Raw genomic sequence first — 15,652 nt, forward strand, 5'->3', positions numbered from 1 at the left:
GTGGATATGGCAAAAACTCTAAAATCAACATAGCTTTGCTTACCCTTCAGATATTTCAGAGGCAGGAAAAGGTGCAGATACTCAAACACCCCATTACCAAGTTTTGGTCAAGTCATCCAATCTCCCTTAACATCTCCCTTCTATTTCATGGTTACATTTTCAAAACTAAAGCATTATTTTAAAGCAAAAAGACATCTATGTTCCAGAAGTCATGGCCAGAGGACCCTCTAAACATGATGAATTAAGTAGACATACATAATGACTAACAAAATACTAGGATCAGGCCACAGCATGTAACCTCAAACCATGTTTAGCTCATGGGAGGTGGATACTGTGACTGTGCTTGCCCCTGCTGAAGTGCAATCTATCAGGTGGTTTGGGCACCGTGCCTTGAAAGAGGTAATCACTTCCTCCACAGCAGGAAATAAACTGTCATGATAACAGTGATCTGAAGAGTAGGGATGAAGAAGCCACTTGTGGAACATGCAGGTCTTTTGGGTTTTGATGGACACCTGAGAGAAAAATACACTCTGTTTCATCAAGACACTACCCTATGAGGATAAAGCACCTTTGGTAAAAGAAAAATGGATGAACTGATTGGAAAGTGGAGGCAATATAAAAGAATTATGTTTTACATGTAGCTTATCTTGGTGGCTGAAGGTATGTTATTCCTAACAGAGATCACACGCATAAGGGAATGTAAACATTCCTATCATTAAGTTCATACCTATACTTCACATGGTGTTTGTTTGACAGTTATACTGTCATAATTTTAGACGGTTAAACCTCCGCTCCAGGGTTTATAAAAGATCAGAGCATTTGTCACTCTCAGTGCAGGTAGAATGAGATAGAGTGGTTGTGCAGTTCATTTTCTTTATAATTACACTCCATTAACCTTCTACATGAGAGCTCCCCTATGCTTTCATACCAGCAGCACTAACTGGCTGTGTTTGATAAGGCTCAACAGCGTCTGCAAGTCCAGCATGTGTAACAAAAGGAATGTTTTAATACCGCAGACTTAAGCAAAAATCATATGTAGCTCTATTATACACACACACCCATCCCCTCGTAAACTATGGAATACACCATCTTGACCCTACATGCCAAATGCAATTCTACAAAACAGAAAAATTGTTTACTCTATTAAACTGAATATTACTATGCTTTTCCTTCATTGCAGAGTCTTCCCAAGAAAAACTTGTTTAGAGTATTAAAGCATATGGAGCAATATAAAAAAGGTTACATTACATTATAATTAGACCACATTAGTGTCTGCAACTAGAGTACAGCAAAAGGGAAATTACCTTCTAAAATTAAATCTCTCCATGTACTTCTCAGCATCTTTTTTTAAAGAAACCAGCATGGTTAACAAACAACACTAGATCTATCTATAGCCTTCTCAACAGTGACCACATAAATGATAGGTCTTTCTGAAATAGAGACTTATCCTATTAATAATGTATTCTCTGGGAGTTTTTAATTCAGTGCCAGGAATGCTGTTTTCCATGTGCACAAAAGTAGATTACCATTTGTGTACACTGAGCAGTGCTGCTGGTACATGCTTTTGCAGATAAAGCGGAAACCAATTTGGGAAGGAGGGACTATGGGCAATTAATCTGGAATAGAATCTGAATTATTTGAAAAACCAAATAGTGCTATCAAACCTGCTCTTAACAATGGCATTTTATAATATCCACTGGCATCTTTAAAGAAATGTTTTTAAAATACTTTCAAATAATTTGGAACCAACAAGTTGTGTACACAGCTGGTATATGTAAGTGGGTAATATTATTCTTGTAATTAACCTGCTTCTCCCTCACCAGTCTCCCTCTACTGTTTCTTACACTGTGCTACTCTACTGTCTGTTACACTGCTACTGGCACCTGTATCCATCTTCATAGACAGAAACATAATCAGGCAATATTTCTTTTTAAAGATAAATTTTGGTAACCTTTAGCTAAGTTTTTTTTTTTTTTTATTGCTAGGTTTTTTGTTTTTGTGGGTTTTTTTAAATCTTGGTAACTTTGGAGTGCCTGAAACAGGACATGCTGGCCCTTTAAAACAGGCAATAAGCCCAGCACTGCCCTTGATCTTAGTATCAGCCAAGAAGCAGTAGAATCCAAGCAGATTTCACAAGGCTGATGGGAACTGTAAAGGCCTCAAACAATGCATGTTGGGAAAGGGGACAGTAATATAAAGATCTCACTTTACTGAGAGGAAAACTGAGACAGAACTGCTTTATGAGAAGAGAGGTAAGACTCCTTGGAGAGTACACTCAGCACTCTGAACATCAGATTCCTCTAATATCTCGAATCGGGCACCCAAAATGACTAGCTGCTTTTGAAGATCTTGCACTTCCTTTCTCAGATTGTACTGAATTTAATAATGCCAATTCAGACTTTAGTACAGCCTAGCCTAACCTAACCTTATAGTCAAAGTCTTTATGGCATAGCACGCTCAATCAAAGGTCACATTGTAATCCAATACTCTGGTTCCAAAACTGAGAGGTAACAGAGCACTTACTGCTGGACTGCTGAGAGCTGACCAGTTGCAAGGTGCTGGTTCTCTTCCTCATTTATAGCTTCTGAATAGCTTTTACAAGAAGCTACAAATATATAAATACGTTTGTAAGATTACTTTCTGGGGTAAACAATGACTGTAGTTGCAGGGATGTTATTTTATCACAAATGGAGGATATGTAGAATCTGTATGATCACAAATAGGAGGGGGTACTCATGTCAGATACAATCTCTCTATTAAACAGTGGTTCACCCAGAGAACGTATCTAATACATATGAAGCAAAATGTCTTAAGACTTTGGGTAACATTTTCAAAAGCATCTAAGTGACTTAGGAGACTTCAGGCTTATCAACACAGTGCGGTAATGTACTCTACCATGGTGTGATTTCTAACGCACGCTATGAGTTGCATGTTAACTGGTCCATATATGCTGCTGCTGCATTGTAATGTCATGTTGTTTGAAACAGTACTGCATTGAAGCGTACTAAAGAGAACCTTTAGGCCACACCAGGAGGGTTTCCATGGACCAATTAACACACAAGGTATTAATGCGTTTTAGAAATAATACCCTCATAGGATGCATAACCCCGTTGTGTAGACAAGACCCATTTTTAAAAGTGAGATTTATTCGTTATCTGCACTACAGATTTCTACCAGTATATCGATGTCGGTCAGTGATGTGAAGAGGGGGTGCGGGGATTCCTGACCGACAGCTGTGTTGATTCTTGAGGAGATTCAGTTATGCCACAAAAGTGCAATTTAATCGGTATAGCTTGTTTCACTTGTAGGAGGTGGTTTTACTATACCAATATAGAGCAAAGCTTTGTCTGTTTGGTACCCATTCTAGGAGCACTTTGATGAAATACTCCTATGCTAATGAAGCGCTCCGAGAATAGATATAGCCTTAAGCTCCTAAATCATTTATGTACTTTTGAAAATTTCATCCATTGTCTCTTAATGCTACATTGCAACTAAATCCTTTGGAGATGTAAGGATGCTTAGGATTTCTTGAGTGTTTTGGAGGGCTAATATATCACTTTTTCAGAAGACTATCATATTTTAGAATTGCGCTGCACTTTTATTTCTGCAAGCAGAGAGATTTTGAATTTGCATACATCTTAATTTCACTTGATACTGCTACAACTTTTTACTCTCTCAGAGCATGTATTAGAGTCATGTCTGAAAACTCCTGAGTCCATGATTTCTAAGACTTCATCACTGAAGTTACTTTTAGAGCAAAGGATTTCAAAGGTGTTGAGTACCAAAATCTCTGAAAATTATGAGTCACTGTAAAATGCAGTTGGAAAACTATGTACTGACAGTTGGAGCAAGCACGCCTCTCTCAAGAACATCACGCTGCAGCTGAAGGGGTCAATCTCTTATCATCAGAGATATGTTGCTGCTTCTGAAATTTTCTATGACATTTCTCCTATTTCCAACACTTTTTACTGTATTACAAAAAACTCACACAGAATTTTCTTCTACAATTGCTTAACTTTATGCTTTACAGGTAACCTGCAATGAAAAAAATTTGTTTGCACATTGTTTTGATTGTTTGATATATAAAGAAGGCTTAATGGGGTTTTTGGTTTTATATGTTATTTAAACACACATGCATAATGTGTTTGTTTTTCAGATTAGAAATATCATGTCTTTTTCTAATCTTTTTTGCAGGAGAACTCCTTGGAGGACCAGAGATATTATGACATCACAAGTGACAAGAGTGAAAGTTGTGCAGCTGAAAAAGGGAAAGGATTTTTAGTCAGATTGTCTAGGACGTGCGTGTGTGTGTGTGTGCGTATGTGTGTGCGCGCACGCGCGTTAAGAACTACTTAATTCAAACTCCTCGACAAAAACATTTTGGAGAGAAACTCTCACTATACAGATTTAAAATAAGGTCTGAAAAAACCCTCAATTCAATTCTCTAGTTCTCCAAAGAGTTCTGCACCAAAATGAAAGACAAGACATGGCATTCCTATTATTCTACTGTAAAAAACAGTGGACAATAAAAACTCATAAAATTAGCTTTTAAGGTCTTCCTTATACATCATAAAGAAACAAAAAGAGACAAAGTATGTGTGAGGGGTCCAGGCCAGCATTAAAAACAAAGTTAAAATTTAATTTGCACTTAATGCTGGTGTAAGAATTGGGCAAAACCCACTTTACCTTTTCAAACTGTTGTTTCAACTCATTTTTTGGCTGTATGTTTATGCTGGCTGCCTGTTGTGGAGCACATCAACACACTGCTGGGTAAACATGTTTCATGCTGCAAACCAGTTCCAGCAGCTCAACCTGCTCTTACAGACAACAGATAATCTTAGTTAAACTCAGAATTGTTACTTCGTTGGACCTAAATCCAATGACAATTCAACTGTGAATGTGTGGAGAAGCATTAGTCCCAGGTTTAGCATATAAGGGATACTGAGGAGAATGAAAACACAATTTGTCTTCCTCCAGAGCATTCTAAAAACATTAGCTATCAATCGTCTGTCTTAGGTATTTCAGACACACCTGTCTTGGTACCCAACTGCTGAAAAGCATGAAATAGTTCTCCTCCCCAGATTTTGTTTGTGTTTTTGAGTGAGTGGGTGTCTTAAAGACTGGCAACACCCATAGCTGGGTTTCCACATCTGTCATTAATCTAGAGTTAAAGAACCTCTGGAGCGAAGTCTTTCAAATCAGTCAAACTATAAAATCTGCTTTGTATTTGTCCAAGATGCAAACATTCCCATCTTATCTCAACACTGAACTGGAGTGGAATAGGAGGAAAGGATTCAGGGCTTTTGGAAAAATCAATCATCTATCTAATCTATCTCAACTACAGCAGCAAGGTGCTAAAGTGCAGCTGAATAATTGAGACCAGTTACTTTAAAGCTACAAAAAGAGAAATGTTATCATCAAAATCTCTCAAAAACTGGTCATGAATGGAAATAAAAGTGTCAGTGTTGCTAAGTGTGAAAGATGGCCTATCAACATGAACAGATAGAATGGTGCAAAAATACATTCTGGGATTTTGCCCTTTCTACATACTATTTTATCATTAGCAGAATGGGATTTTCATGGAACTTGTTTGAAGGACTACATAACATGCCTATTACCAGCACACTTCATCTAAAATGAGTTTCTTGGTCTACACTGGGGATATAGTCAAACTGTCACTGGTTGTATGGACCTGGGAAAGAAAAGAAAACAAGCTACAAAAAAACCCAGAGAAAGTAGAAAAGGAGGAGAAATAGGTACAAGGGAGCAAAGAACATTTATGATCAATGTACAAGCATTTCTGAAAAGAAAGGCATATAAGTAAGGCCCTACCAAATTTATGGTCCATTTTGGTCAATTTCACAGTCATAGGATTTTAAAAATCATAAATTTTATCAATTCAGCTATTTAAATCTGAAATTTTACAGTGTGGTAATTGTAGGGACCCTGACCCAGAAAGGAGTTGTGGGTGATCGCAAGGTTATTGTAGGGGGTGTTGAGGTACTGCTACCCTTACTTCTGCATTGCTGCTGGCGGTGCTGCCTTCAGAGCTGGGCAGCTGGAGAGTGGTGGCTGCTGGCCGGGAGCCCAGCTCTGAAGGTACAGTCACCACCAGTAGCAGCAGAAGTTAGGATGGCATGGGATGGTATTGCCACCCTTACTTCTGCGCTGCTACCTGCAGAACTGGGCCCTCATTTATCAGCTGCCACTCTCTGGCCGCCCAGCTCTGAAAGCAGCAATGCAGAAGTAAGGATGGCATGGTATGGTATTGCCACCCTTACTTCTGTTCTGCTGCTGGCATGGCACCCACTGCCTTCAGAGCTGGGCACCTGACCAATAGCTGCCATTCTCTGGCCACCCAGCTCTGAAGGCAGCGCAGAAGTAAGGATGACAATACTGCGACCCCACCCCTTAAAATAAACTTGCAACCCCTCTGCAACTCCCTTTTGGGTCAGGACCCCCAGTTTGAGAAACACTGGTCTCCCCAGTGAAATCTGTATAGTATAGTGTAAAAGCACAAAAAAGACCAGATTTCACAGGGGGAGACTAGATTTCACAGTACATGAAGCATTTTTCGTGGCCAAGAATTTGGTAGGGCCCTACATATAAGTATGACAAGCACAAAAGCATCTCATAGACTTTAAGGTCAGAAGGGACCATTATGATCGTCTCGTCTGACCTCCTGCATAATGCAGGCCACAGAATCTCACCCGCTCACTCCTGTAACAAACCACTGACCTATGTCTGAGCTATTGAAGTCCTCAACTTGTGGCTTAAAGACGTCAAGGTGCAGACAATCCTCCAGCAAGTGACCTGTGCTGCACGCTGCAGAGGAAGGCAAAAAAACCCCAGGGCCTCTGCCAATCTGCCCTGCAGGAAAATTCCTTCCCGACCCCAAATATGGCATTCAGCTAAACCCTGAGCATGTGGGCAAGATTCACCAGCCAGACACCCAGGAAAGAATTCTCTGTAGTAACTCAGATCCCATCCCATCGAACATCCCATCACAGACCATTGGTCATATCAGCCGCTAATAGTTGAAGATCAATTAATAGCCAAAATTAGGCTATCCCATCATACCATCCCCTCCATAAACTTATCAAGCTTAGTTTTGAAGCCAGATATGTCTTTTGTCTCCACTGCTCCCCTTGGAAGACTATTCCAGAACTTTATTCCTCTGATGGTTAGAAACCTTTGTCTAATTTCAAGTCTAAACTTCCTGATGGACAGTTTATATCCATTTGTTCTCGTGTGTCCACATTGGTACTGAGCTTAAATAATTCCTCTCCCTCCCTGGTATCCCTCTGATATATTTATAGAGAGCAATCATATCTCCCCTCAGCCTTCTTTTGGTTAGGCGAAACAAGCCAAGCTCTTTTAGTCTCCTTTCATAATACAGGTTTTCCATTCCTCGGATCATCCTTGTAGTCCTTCTCCGTACCTGTTCCAGTTTGAATTCATCCTTCTTAAATATGGGAGACCAGAACTGCACACGATATTCCAGGCGAGGTCTCACCAGTGCCTTGTATAACGGTACTAACACCTCCTTATCTCTACTGGAAATACCTCGCCTGATGCATCCCAAGACTGCATTAGCTTTTATCACAGCCATATCACATTGGCGGCTCATAGTCATCCTGTGATCAACCAATACTCCGAGGTCCTTCTCCTCCTCTGTTACTACCAAGTGATGCATCCCCAGTTTATATCAAAAATTCTTGTTATTAAGCCCTAAATGCATGGCCTTGCACTTTTCACTATTAGATTTCATCCTATTACTATTACTCAGTTTACAAGGTCATCCAGATCTTCCTCTATGATATCCCGGTCCCCCTCTGTATTGACAATACCTCCCAGCTTCGTGTCATCTGCAAACTTTATTAACACATTCCCACTTTTTGTGCCAAGGTCAGTAATAAAAAGATTAAATAAGATTGGTCCCCAAACCAATCCCTGAGGAACTCCACTAGTTACCTCCTTCCAGCCTGACAGTTTACCTTTCAGTGTGACCCGCTGTAGTCTCCCCTTTAACTAGTTCCTTATGCACCTTTCAATTTGCATATTGATCCCCATCTTTTCCAATTTAGCTAATAATTCCCCATGTGGAACTGTATCAAATGCCTTACTGAAATCAAGGTAAATTAGATCCACTGCATTTCCTTTGTCTAAAAAAATCTGATACTTTCTCAAAGAAGGAGATCAGGTTGGTTTGGCACGATCTACCTTTTGTAAAACCATGTTGTATTTTGTCCCAGTTACCATTGACCTCAATGTCCTTAAATATGTCTCCTTCAAAATTTTTTCCAAGACTTTGCTTACTACAGATGTCAACCTAACAGGCCTGTAGTTACCTGGATCACATTTTTTCCCTTTCTTAAAAATAGGAACTATGTTAGTAATTCTCCAGTCATACGGTACAATCCCTGAGTTTACAGATTCATTTAAAATTTTTGCTAATGGGCTTGCAATTTCATGTGCCAGTTCCTTTAATATTCTTGGATGAAGATTACCTGGGCCCCCCGATTTAGTCCCATTAAGCTGTTCGAGTTTGGCTTTTACCTCGGAAGTGGTAATATCTACCTCCATATCCTCATTTCCATTTGTCGTCCTACCATTATCCCTAAGCTCCTCATTAGCCTCATTAAAGACTGAGGCAAAGTATTTGTTTAGATATTGGGCCATGCCTAAATTATCCTTAACCTCCACTCCATCCTCAGTGTTTAGCGGTCCCACTTTCTTTGTTTTCTTCTTATTTATATGGCTATAGAACCTTTTACTATTGGTTTTAATTCCCTTTGCAAGATCCAACTCTACACGGCTTTGTTCTTTCTCACTTTATCCCTACGTGTTCTGACCTCAATAAGGTTGCTTTCCTTGCTGATCCTTCCCATCTTCCACTCCTTGTAGGCTTTCTGCTTTTTCTTAGTCTCCTCTCTAAGACGCTTGCTCATCCAGCTTGGTCTAAAACTCCTGCCTATGAGTTTTTTCCCCTTTCTTGGGATGCAGGCTTCTGATAGTTTCTGCAACTTTGACTTGAAGTAATTCGAGGCCTCCTCCACCTTTAGATCCACACGTTCTTCAGTCCAATCCACTTCCCTACCTAATTTCCTTAATTTTTTTAAGTTAGCCCTTTTGAAGTCAAAAATCCTAGTCACAGATCTATTTTTGTTTATCCTTCCATTTAGTTTGAACTGAATTAGCTCATGATCACTCGAACGGTAGTGTACTCCAGTCATGACTACTATTCCACCATGTTTCTGTTATCCCTATAAAATCTGGTTTCACTTCCTGCACCAATAGCTCTAGTTCCTCCATTTTGTTACCTAGGCTTCTCGCATTAGTGTACAAACATCTTAATTTTTGCTGTTTGGCTTCTCTCACATTCTTTACCTGATTAGGCACAGACATTCTACCACCAGTATCATCTATTAGACTGGTATCTATATTACCCTTCCTCATGTCCATTATCCTACTCACAGCTGTATCCTTTCTTACTTTGTTTTCTTCCCTCTCAATGTTAAAATCCGGCGCGGAGATTACCTGGACATCTCCCAACCATCTACCCTAAATTCCTAGTTTAAACCTCTCTTAATCAGTTGTGCCAGCCTCCATCCTAGAAATCTATTTCCTTCCCTACTCAGGTGAAGTCCATCCCAAGAGAACAGTCCTCTGTTCATGACTGCTTCCCAGTGGCCATACATCCCAAAGACCTCCTTATAGCACCACTGCCTGAGCCATCTGTTGATAGTCATAATCTTGTCACACCTTTGTTGTCCTTCTTTAGGAACAGGCAGAATCCCACTGAAGATCAGCTGAGCCTCAATTTCCTTAAGCGTCTTCCACAGCCTGGCATAGTCTCCCTTGATACGTTCCAGCGAGAATCTAGCTGTATCATTTGTTCCCACATGAAGGACAATCAGTGGATTCTTTCCTGCTCCCGTTAGGACCCTCTTCAGCCTCAGGTTCACAGCCCATATCTTAGGACCTGGCAGACAGCACACCCTTCTGTTCTCTGGATCAGCTCTGGTTACAGGCCTGTTTATTCTTCTCATTAAGGAGTGCCCAATCACGTAGACCTGCTTTTTCCTGGTGATAGATTCTCCGGTCTATCCCCTGTTCCCTCTGGCTGCAAGTCCCCTCAATTCCTATTGTCCCTTGCAATCCTCTGCAATCCATCCCGTATCCTCCTGGGGCTCATATTTGGTGTTTTCTCCATTGACTCTTGCCCTCTTCCTATAGGAGGACTAGCTGCTCTTCTCTTCTTCCTTGCCCTCTCACCTTCAGTGACCACCAGCTGTGCCCCTTCTTCATTTTCCAACTCCACAAACCCGTTCCTGAGCTCTATTTCTTCTTCACTAGCCAGTTTTTCCTCTGCTTGGTTCTCTTGGTCACATGCTTCCACTGTCCACTTTCCTCACCCAGCAGTCTCCCCTCAGAGTTTTTTGGTCTTCCTTCCATCTGCAAGTCTGAGGTTTTCCCTTCAGCCTACTCATGTCTTTGCTCCATCATCCGCTCGAACCCCCTTCTAAACTCAACCAGAGTTTCCACCTGCATCTCCAGTCCTTGGATCTTTTCTTCCATCAGCTCTATCAGGCGGCACTTCATGCAGACGAAACTCTTTTCAGGAACCCCCTCCAGGATTATGTACATGCCGCAGCTTTCACATCCAGTCTTCTTCATAGTGTCTTCTACTGCTTGGGGCACTACCACTGCTGCCTTTGTATATGTCATAGCCTTCTCACTTTAGTCCTGTTAGTCCAGGAAACACAGACCAAACCAAAGCACCACCACCCACAGCAAAACAAACCCCCAACGATCACCAAAACACTGCCAGACCATCACACACTCCCTTCACTAGCCTGTCTCTTCCTCTGCCTGGCTCTCTTAGTCTTCCCCCCCAAACTTCCCTTGCAAACTCCACTGTTTACAGCTCTGTTTGCTGGCTTCTATGCCACTGCCTGGCTGGCTGGCTGGCTGGCTACCTTTATAGGACCCCTAGTCAGAGAAGCCCCGCCCCCACTCAGGGCTCAGCTTCTCTCCCAGCACACTGCCCCTACCAGCCTAAATACCTTCTCCTCCAACAGAACTCCCACTCAAAGTCCCCTGTTTACGGCTCTGTTTGCTGTCTCTCATTGATGTGATGCTGTCTCTCCTGTCTCTCATTGATGTGATGAGAGCAATCCTGTCTCTCATTGATGTGATGCTTGTGACCCGCAAGTAGCCCAAGTGGATGCTGGAAGTGCAGGGCAGTACCACTACAAAATACTCTAACCAGGATTGCTTCAACAAGCATAACTATCCTACTACATATCAGAGGGGTAGCCGTGTTAGTCTGTATCCACAAAAGCAACGAAGAGTCCAATGGCACCTTAAAGACTAACAGATTTATTTGGGCATAACCTTACGTGGGTAAAAAACCCACTTCTTCAGATGCATGGAGTGAAAATTACAGAAACAGGCATAAATATATATTGGCATATGAAGAGAAGGGAGTTACCTTACAAGTGGAGAACCAATTTGAAGGCCAATTTAGTTAGGGTGGATGTAGTATTCTTGTCAGCAAGTTAAAGAAGTACGGGCTGGATGAATGCACTATAAGGTGGGTAGAAAGTTGGCTAGATTGTCGGGCTCAACAGGTAGTGATCAATGGCTCCATGTCTAGTTGGCAGCCGGTGTCAAGTGGAGTGCCCCAGGGGTTGGTCCTGGGGCCGGTTTGGTTCAATATCTTCATAAATGATCTGGAGGATGGTGTGGATTGCACTCTCAGCAAATTTGCGGATGATACTAAACTGGGAGGAGTGGTAGATACGCTGGAGGGCAGGGATAGGATACAGAGGGTCCTAGACAAATTGGAGGATTGGGCCAAAAGAAATCTGATGAGGTTCAATAAGGATAAGTGCAGGGTCCTGCACTTAGGATGGAAGAACCCAATGCACAGCTACAGACTAGGGACCGAATGGCTCGGCAGCAGTTCTGCTGAAAAGGACCTAGGGGTGACAGTGGACGAGAAGCTGGATATGAGTCAGCAGTGTGCCCTTGTTGCCAAGAAGGCCAATGGCATTTTGGGATGTATAAGTAGGGGCATAGCCAGCAGATCAAGGGACGTGATCGTCCCCCTCTATTCGACATTGGTGAGGCCTCATCTGGAATACTGTGTCCAGTTTTGGGCCCCACACTATAAGAAGGATGTGGATAAACTGGAAAGAGTCCAGCGAAGGGCAACAAAAATGATTAGGGGTCTGGAACACATGACTTATGAGGAGAGGCTGAGAGAACTGGGATTGTTTAGTCTGCAGAAGAGAAGAATGAGGGGGGATTTGATAGCTGCTTTCAACTACCTGAGAGGTGGTTCCAGAGAGGATGGTTCTAGACTATTCTCAGTGGTGGAAGAGGACAGGACAAAGAGTAATGGTCTCAAGTTGCAGTGGGGGAGGTTTAGGTTGGATATTAGGAAAAACCTGTTCACTAGGAGGGTGGTGAAACACTGGAATGCATTGCCTAGGGAGGTGGTGGAATCTCCTTCGTTAGAAGTTTTTAAGGTCAGGCTTGACAAAGCCCTGGCTGGGATGATTTAATTGGGGATGGGTCCTGCTTTTGAGCAGGGGGTTGGACTAGATGACCTCCTGAGGTCCCTTCCAACCCTGATATTCTATGATTCTAGTACACTCCCAATAATTGATGAGGAGGTGTCAATACCAAGACAGAGAAAATTTCTTTTGTAGTGAGCCAACCACTCCCAGTCCCTATTCAAGCCCAAAGTGATGGTGTTAAGTTTGCAAATGAATTGTAGCTCAGCAGCTTCTCTTTGAAGTCTGTTTTTGAAGGTTTTTTTGTTGAAGTATGGCTACTTTTAAATCCATTATTGAGTGTCCAGGGAAATTGAAGTGTTTGCGTACTGGCTTTTGTATGTTACCATTCCTGATGTTTGATTTGTGTCCATTTATCCTTTTACGTAGAGACTGTCTGGTTTGGCCAATGTAAATGGCAGAGCAGCGTTGCTGGCACATGATGGCATATATCACATTAGTAGATGTGCAGGTGAATGAGCCTCTAATGGTGTGGCTGGTGTGGTTGGGTCCCATGATGGTGTCACTAGAGCAGATATGGGGAAAGAGAAGGCAACGGGGTTTGTTACAGGGATTGGTTCCTGGGTTAGTGTTTCTGTGGTGTGGTATGTAGTTGCTGGTGAGTATTTGCTTCAGGTTGGGGGACTGTCTGTAAGCAAGGATTGGCCTGCCTCCCAAGGCCTGTGAGAGTACGGGATCGTTTTCCAGGATAGGTTGTAGATCGTTGATGATGCGCTGGAGAGGTTTTAGCTGGGGGCTGTACGTGATGGCCAGTGGTTCTCTGTTGTTTTCCTTGTTGGGCTTGTCCTGTAGTAGGTGACTTCTGGGTGCCCATCTTGCTCTGTCAATCTGTTTCCTCATTTCCCCGGGTGGGTATTGTAGTTTTAAGAATGCTTGATAGAAATCCTGTAGGTGTTTGTCTCTGTCTGAGTGATTGGAGCAAATGCGGTTGTATGTTAGGGCTTGGCTGTAGACAACGGATCGTGTGATGTGTCCTGGATGGAAGCTGGAGGCATGTAGGTAAGTACAGCAGTCAGTAGGTTTCCGGTATAGGGTGGTATTTATGTGACCATCACTTATTTGTACTGTAGTGTCCAGGAAGTGGATCTTTTGTGTGGACTGGTCCAGGCTGAGGTTGATGGTAGGGTGGAAATTTTTGAAATCCAGGTGGAAATCTTCAAGGAGGTTTTTTACCCATGAAAGCTTATGCCCAAATAAATCTGTTAGTCTTTAAGGTGCCACCAGACTCCTCGTCGTTTTTATCCTACTACATATTACACACACAGACATGTAGACCAGGTGCCTGTCATGTAATTATACTTTAAGCTCTACAGGGCATAGACCCAGTCTTCAAAAATCTGTCTGCAAAGCATCTAGCACACTTTAGAACTATACAAACAGTAAAACTAATAATTCATCAGACATTCTTATTCTGGTCCACACTGTGAATATATTTATTATGTGCAAGACAAACAATAAAGGATTATATCCTTCTGTTTGAGTTCCCCAAATTTTCCTATTCCAGTTTAGCAGAGCAATGATAAAGTACAAGCTTTTTCCCCAAATCCTGAATACCTTTGTGCAGCTTCTAGATTTCAGTCTGCACCAGTGGTTCCATTTTTTGCGTAGGGGGCAGAGACTGATTTTCTTCATCTTGGCTAAAGAAGACCACAAACCTGGCCAGTGACCCACATTGCTTGAGAAATTGCACCAATAGCAGAAGCTATAAAGGCAACCGCTTTTAGGCCAGCAACAGTATATTCAGAATGAACAGACTGCACTATAAGATTTTTCTCCCACACACAAAACCAAACTGTTCCTGTGCCCCTTAGCGCTGACTGAGCCTGCTTCTTAGTTGATGAGCAAGTTGTTATTTAGAAAAGAATTTTCTTAGCCCATACTGGAAATTCACTCTCAAGCACAATCAGCTGTATTGGTCAGTATTCAGTGGATTTCAGAGATTCTTTGGCATGCTAACACATTCTGAAATACTGCTGAACACATGGTTGAAACATACTTAGGGGAGGGGAAAAAGGTATATATTTCTGTAAACGTATCTATTAGATACATACACTTCTGAATGATCAGTGCAGATTATTCCTGGTTGTTATAGTTGAAGATTTACATCAGTGTTTTTTTTTTATTTGTTAGTAGCGTAGGAGTCTAGTTATGAGTAAAAATATTAAGACATAGATATGTGCTACATAACTGGTTCTTTCAGCCACTAGCAGAGCAGCTTACCTGGAACAACTTAAGCAGTTCAACCATCCTCCCCCTTCTCCTGGGCACACATTAGTTAGCAGTGCAGTCCGAGAGAGAGAGAGTGTGTGTGTGTGTGTGTATATATAAATTTATTTTAAAGACAGAAAAGAAGAAAGCATGAACAACTTTAACCGAACATTTTTCATGATGCTTACCTTTTTTCTATTACACAGTTGCCAGACTTTCAAGAGAAAACTGGATACATTATAATAACTGTGACAACAGGCCATGAGAGAATAAAACCAATAAGAAACCTTTCCGTTCAGTTCTTCACAAGGCTGTCACTTGTACTAGAAAAATGTCACTTTGATGCCCTGTTTGCATTCCAATTCTAACAACAAGGAGAAGGATGGAGGTCTCTGGTTTCTATGACAACCCAGATGGGCCACAATACAAGATACTTACAAATGTTCAATTGCAGGGATGCCAAATCAAATTAAGCCAGAGTTTGCACTACTTCATAAAAACTAAAATGAAAAAAAACCCCACCACAACAAAAAACACAAATGTCAAAAAAGGATGACATTTCAGCCACAGGCTCAAAGATTTAGGAAACAAAGGATAGAGAAAGAAGTCACATTTCTCTATAAAAATAAATAAAGTCAACACCAAAAAACTGAAATCCTAATTTACGTGAGTAAATGTTTTCATTAAAAACTAGACTACTGGAAAATTACTAGCAGACATCAAGAGTGAAAAACAGGACCCAAAAATAACATGGATTTTATTAACTTACTTAAATCACTATAAACAGGCACATTTGTCATCATGCTGTATTTTCATGACTAGTTTAGCTCTATGAGTTACTTCTCGATCTTTTTCTC

The 15,652-nt window shown here is 41.5% G+C and overlaps 1 protein-coding gene and 1 long non-coding RNA gene across 6 annotated transcripts in view; one reads left to right on the forward strand and one right to left on the reverse strand.

Annotated features, from left to right (window-relative positions):
- Positions 1 to 4,544, forward strand: part of LOC144265714 (uncharacterized) — a 36,913-nt gene extending 32,369 nt beyond the window's left edge. The window contains exon 4 of the long non-coding RNA XR_013346344.1: positions 4,195 to 4,544. This is a non-coding gene — a long non-coding RNA (uncharacterized LOC144265714). The remainder of the gene's footprint in view (positions 1 to 4,194) is intronic.
- Positions 1 to 15,652, reverse strand: part of PHF21A (PHD finger protein 21A) — a 245,567-nt gene that overhangs the window by 63,171 nt on the left and 166,744 nt on the right. The gene's annotated exons all lie outside the window — the stretch shown is intronic.

Source organism: Eretmochelys imbricata, chromosome 6 (genome assembly GCF_965152235.1).
Source record: "Eretmochelys imbricata isolate rEreImb1 chromosome 6, rEreImb1.hap1, whole genome shotgun sequence".
Taxonomy (NCBI): domain Eukaryota; kingdom Metazoa; phylum Chordata; order Testudines; family Cheloniidae; genus Eretmochelys; species Eretmochelys imbricata.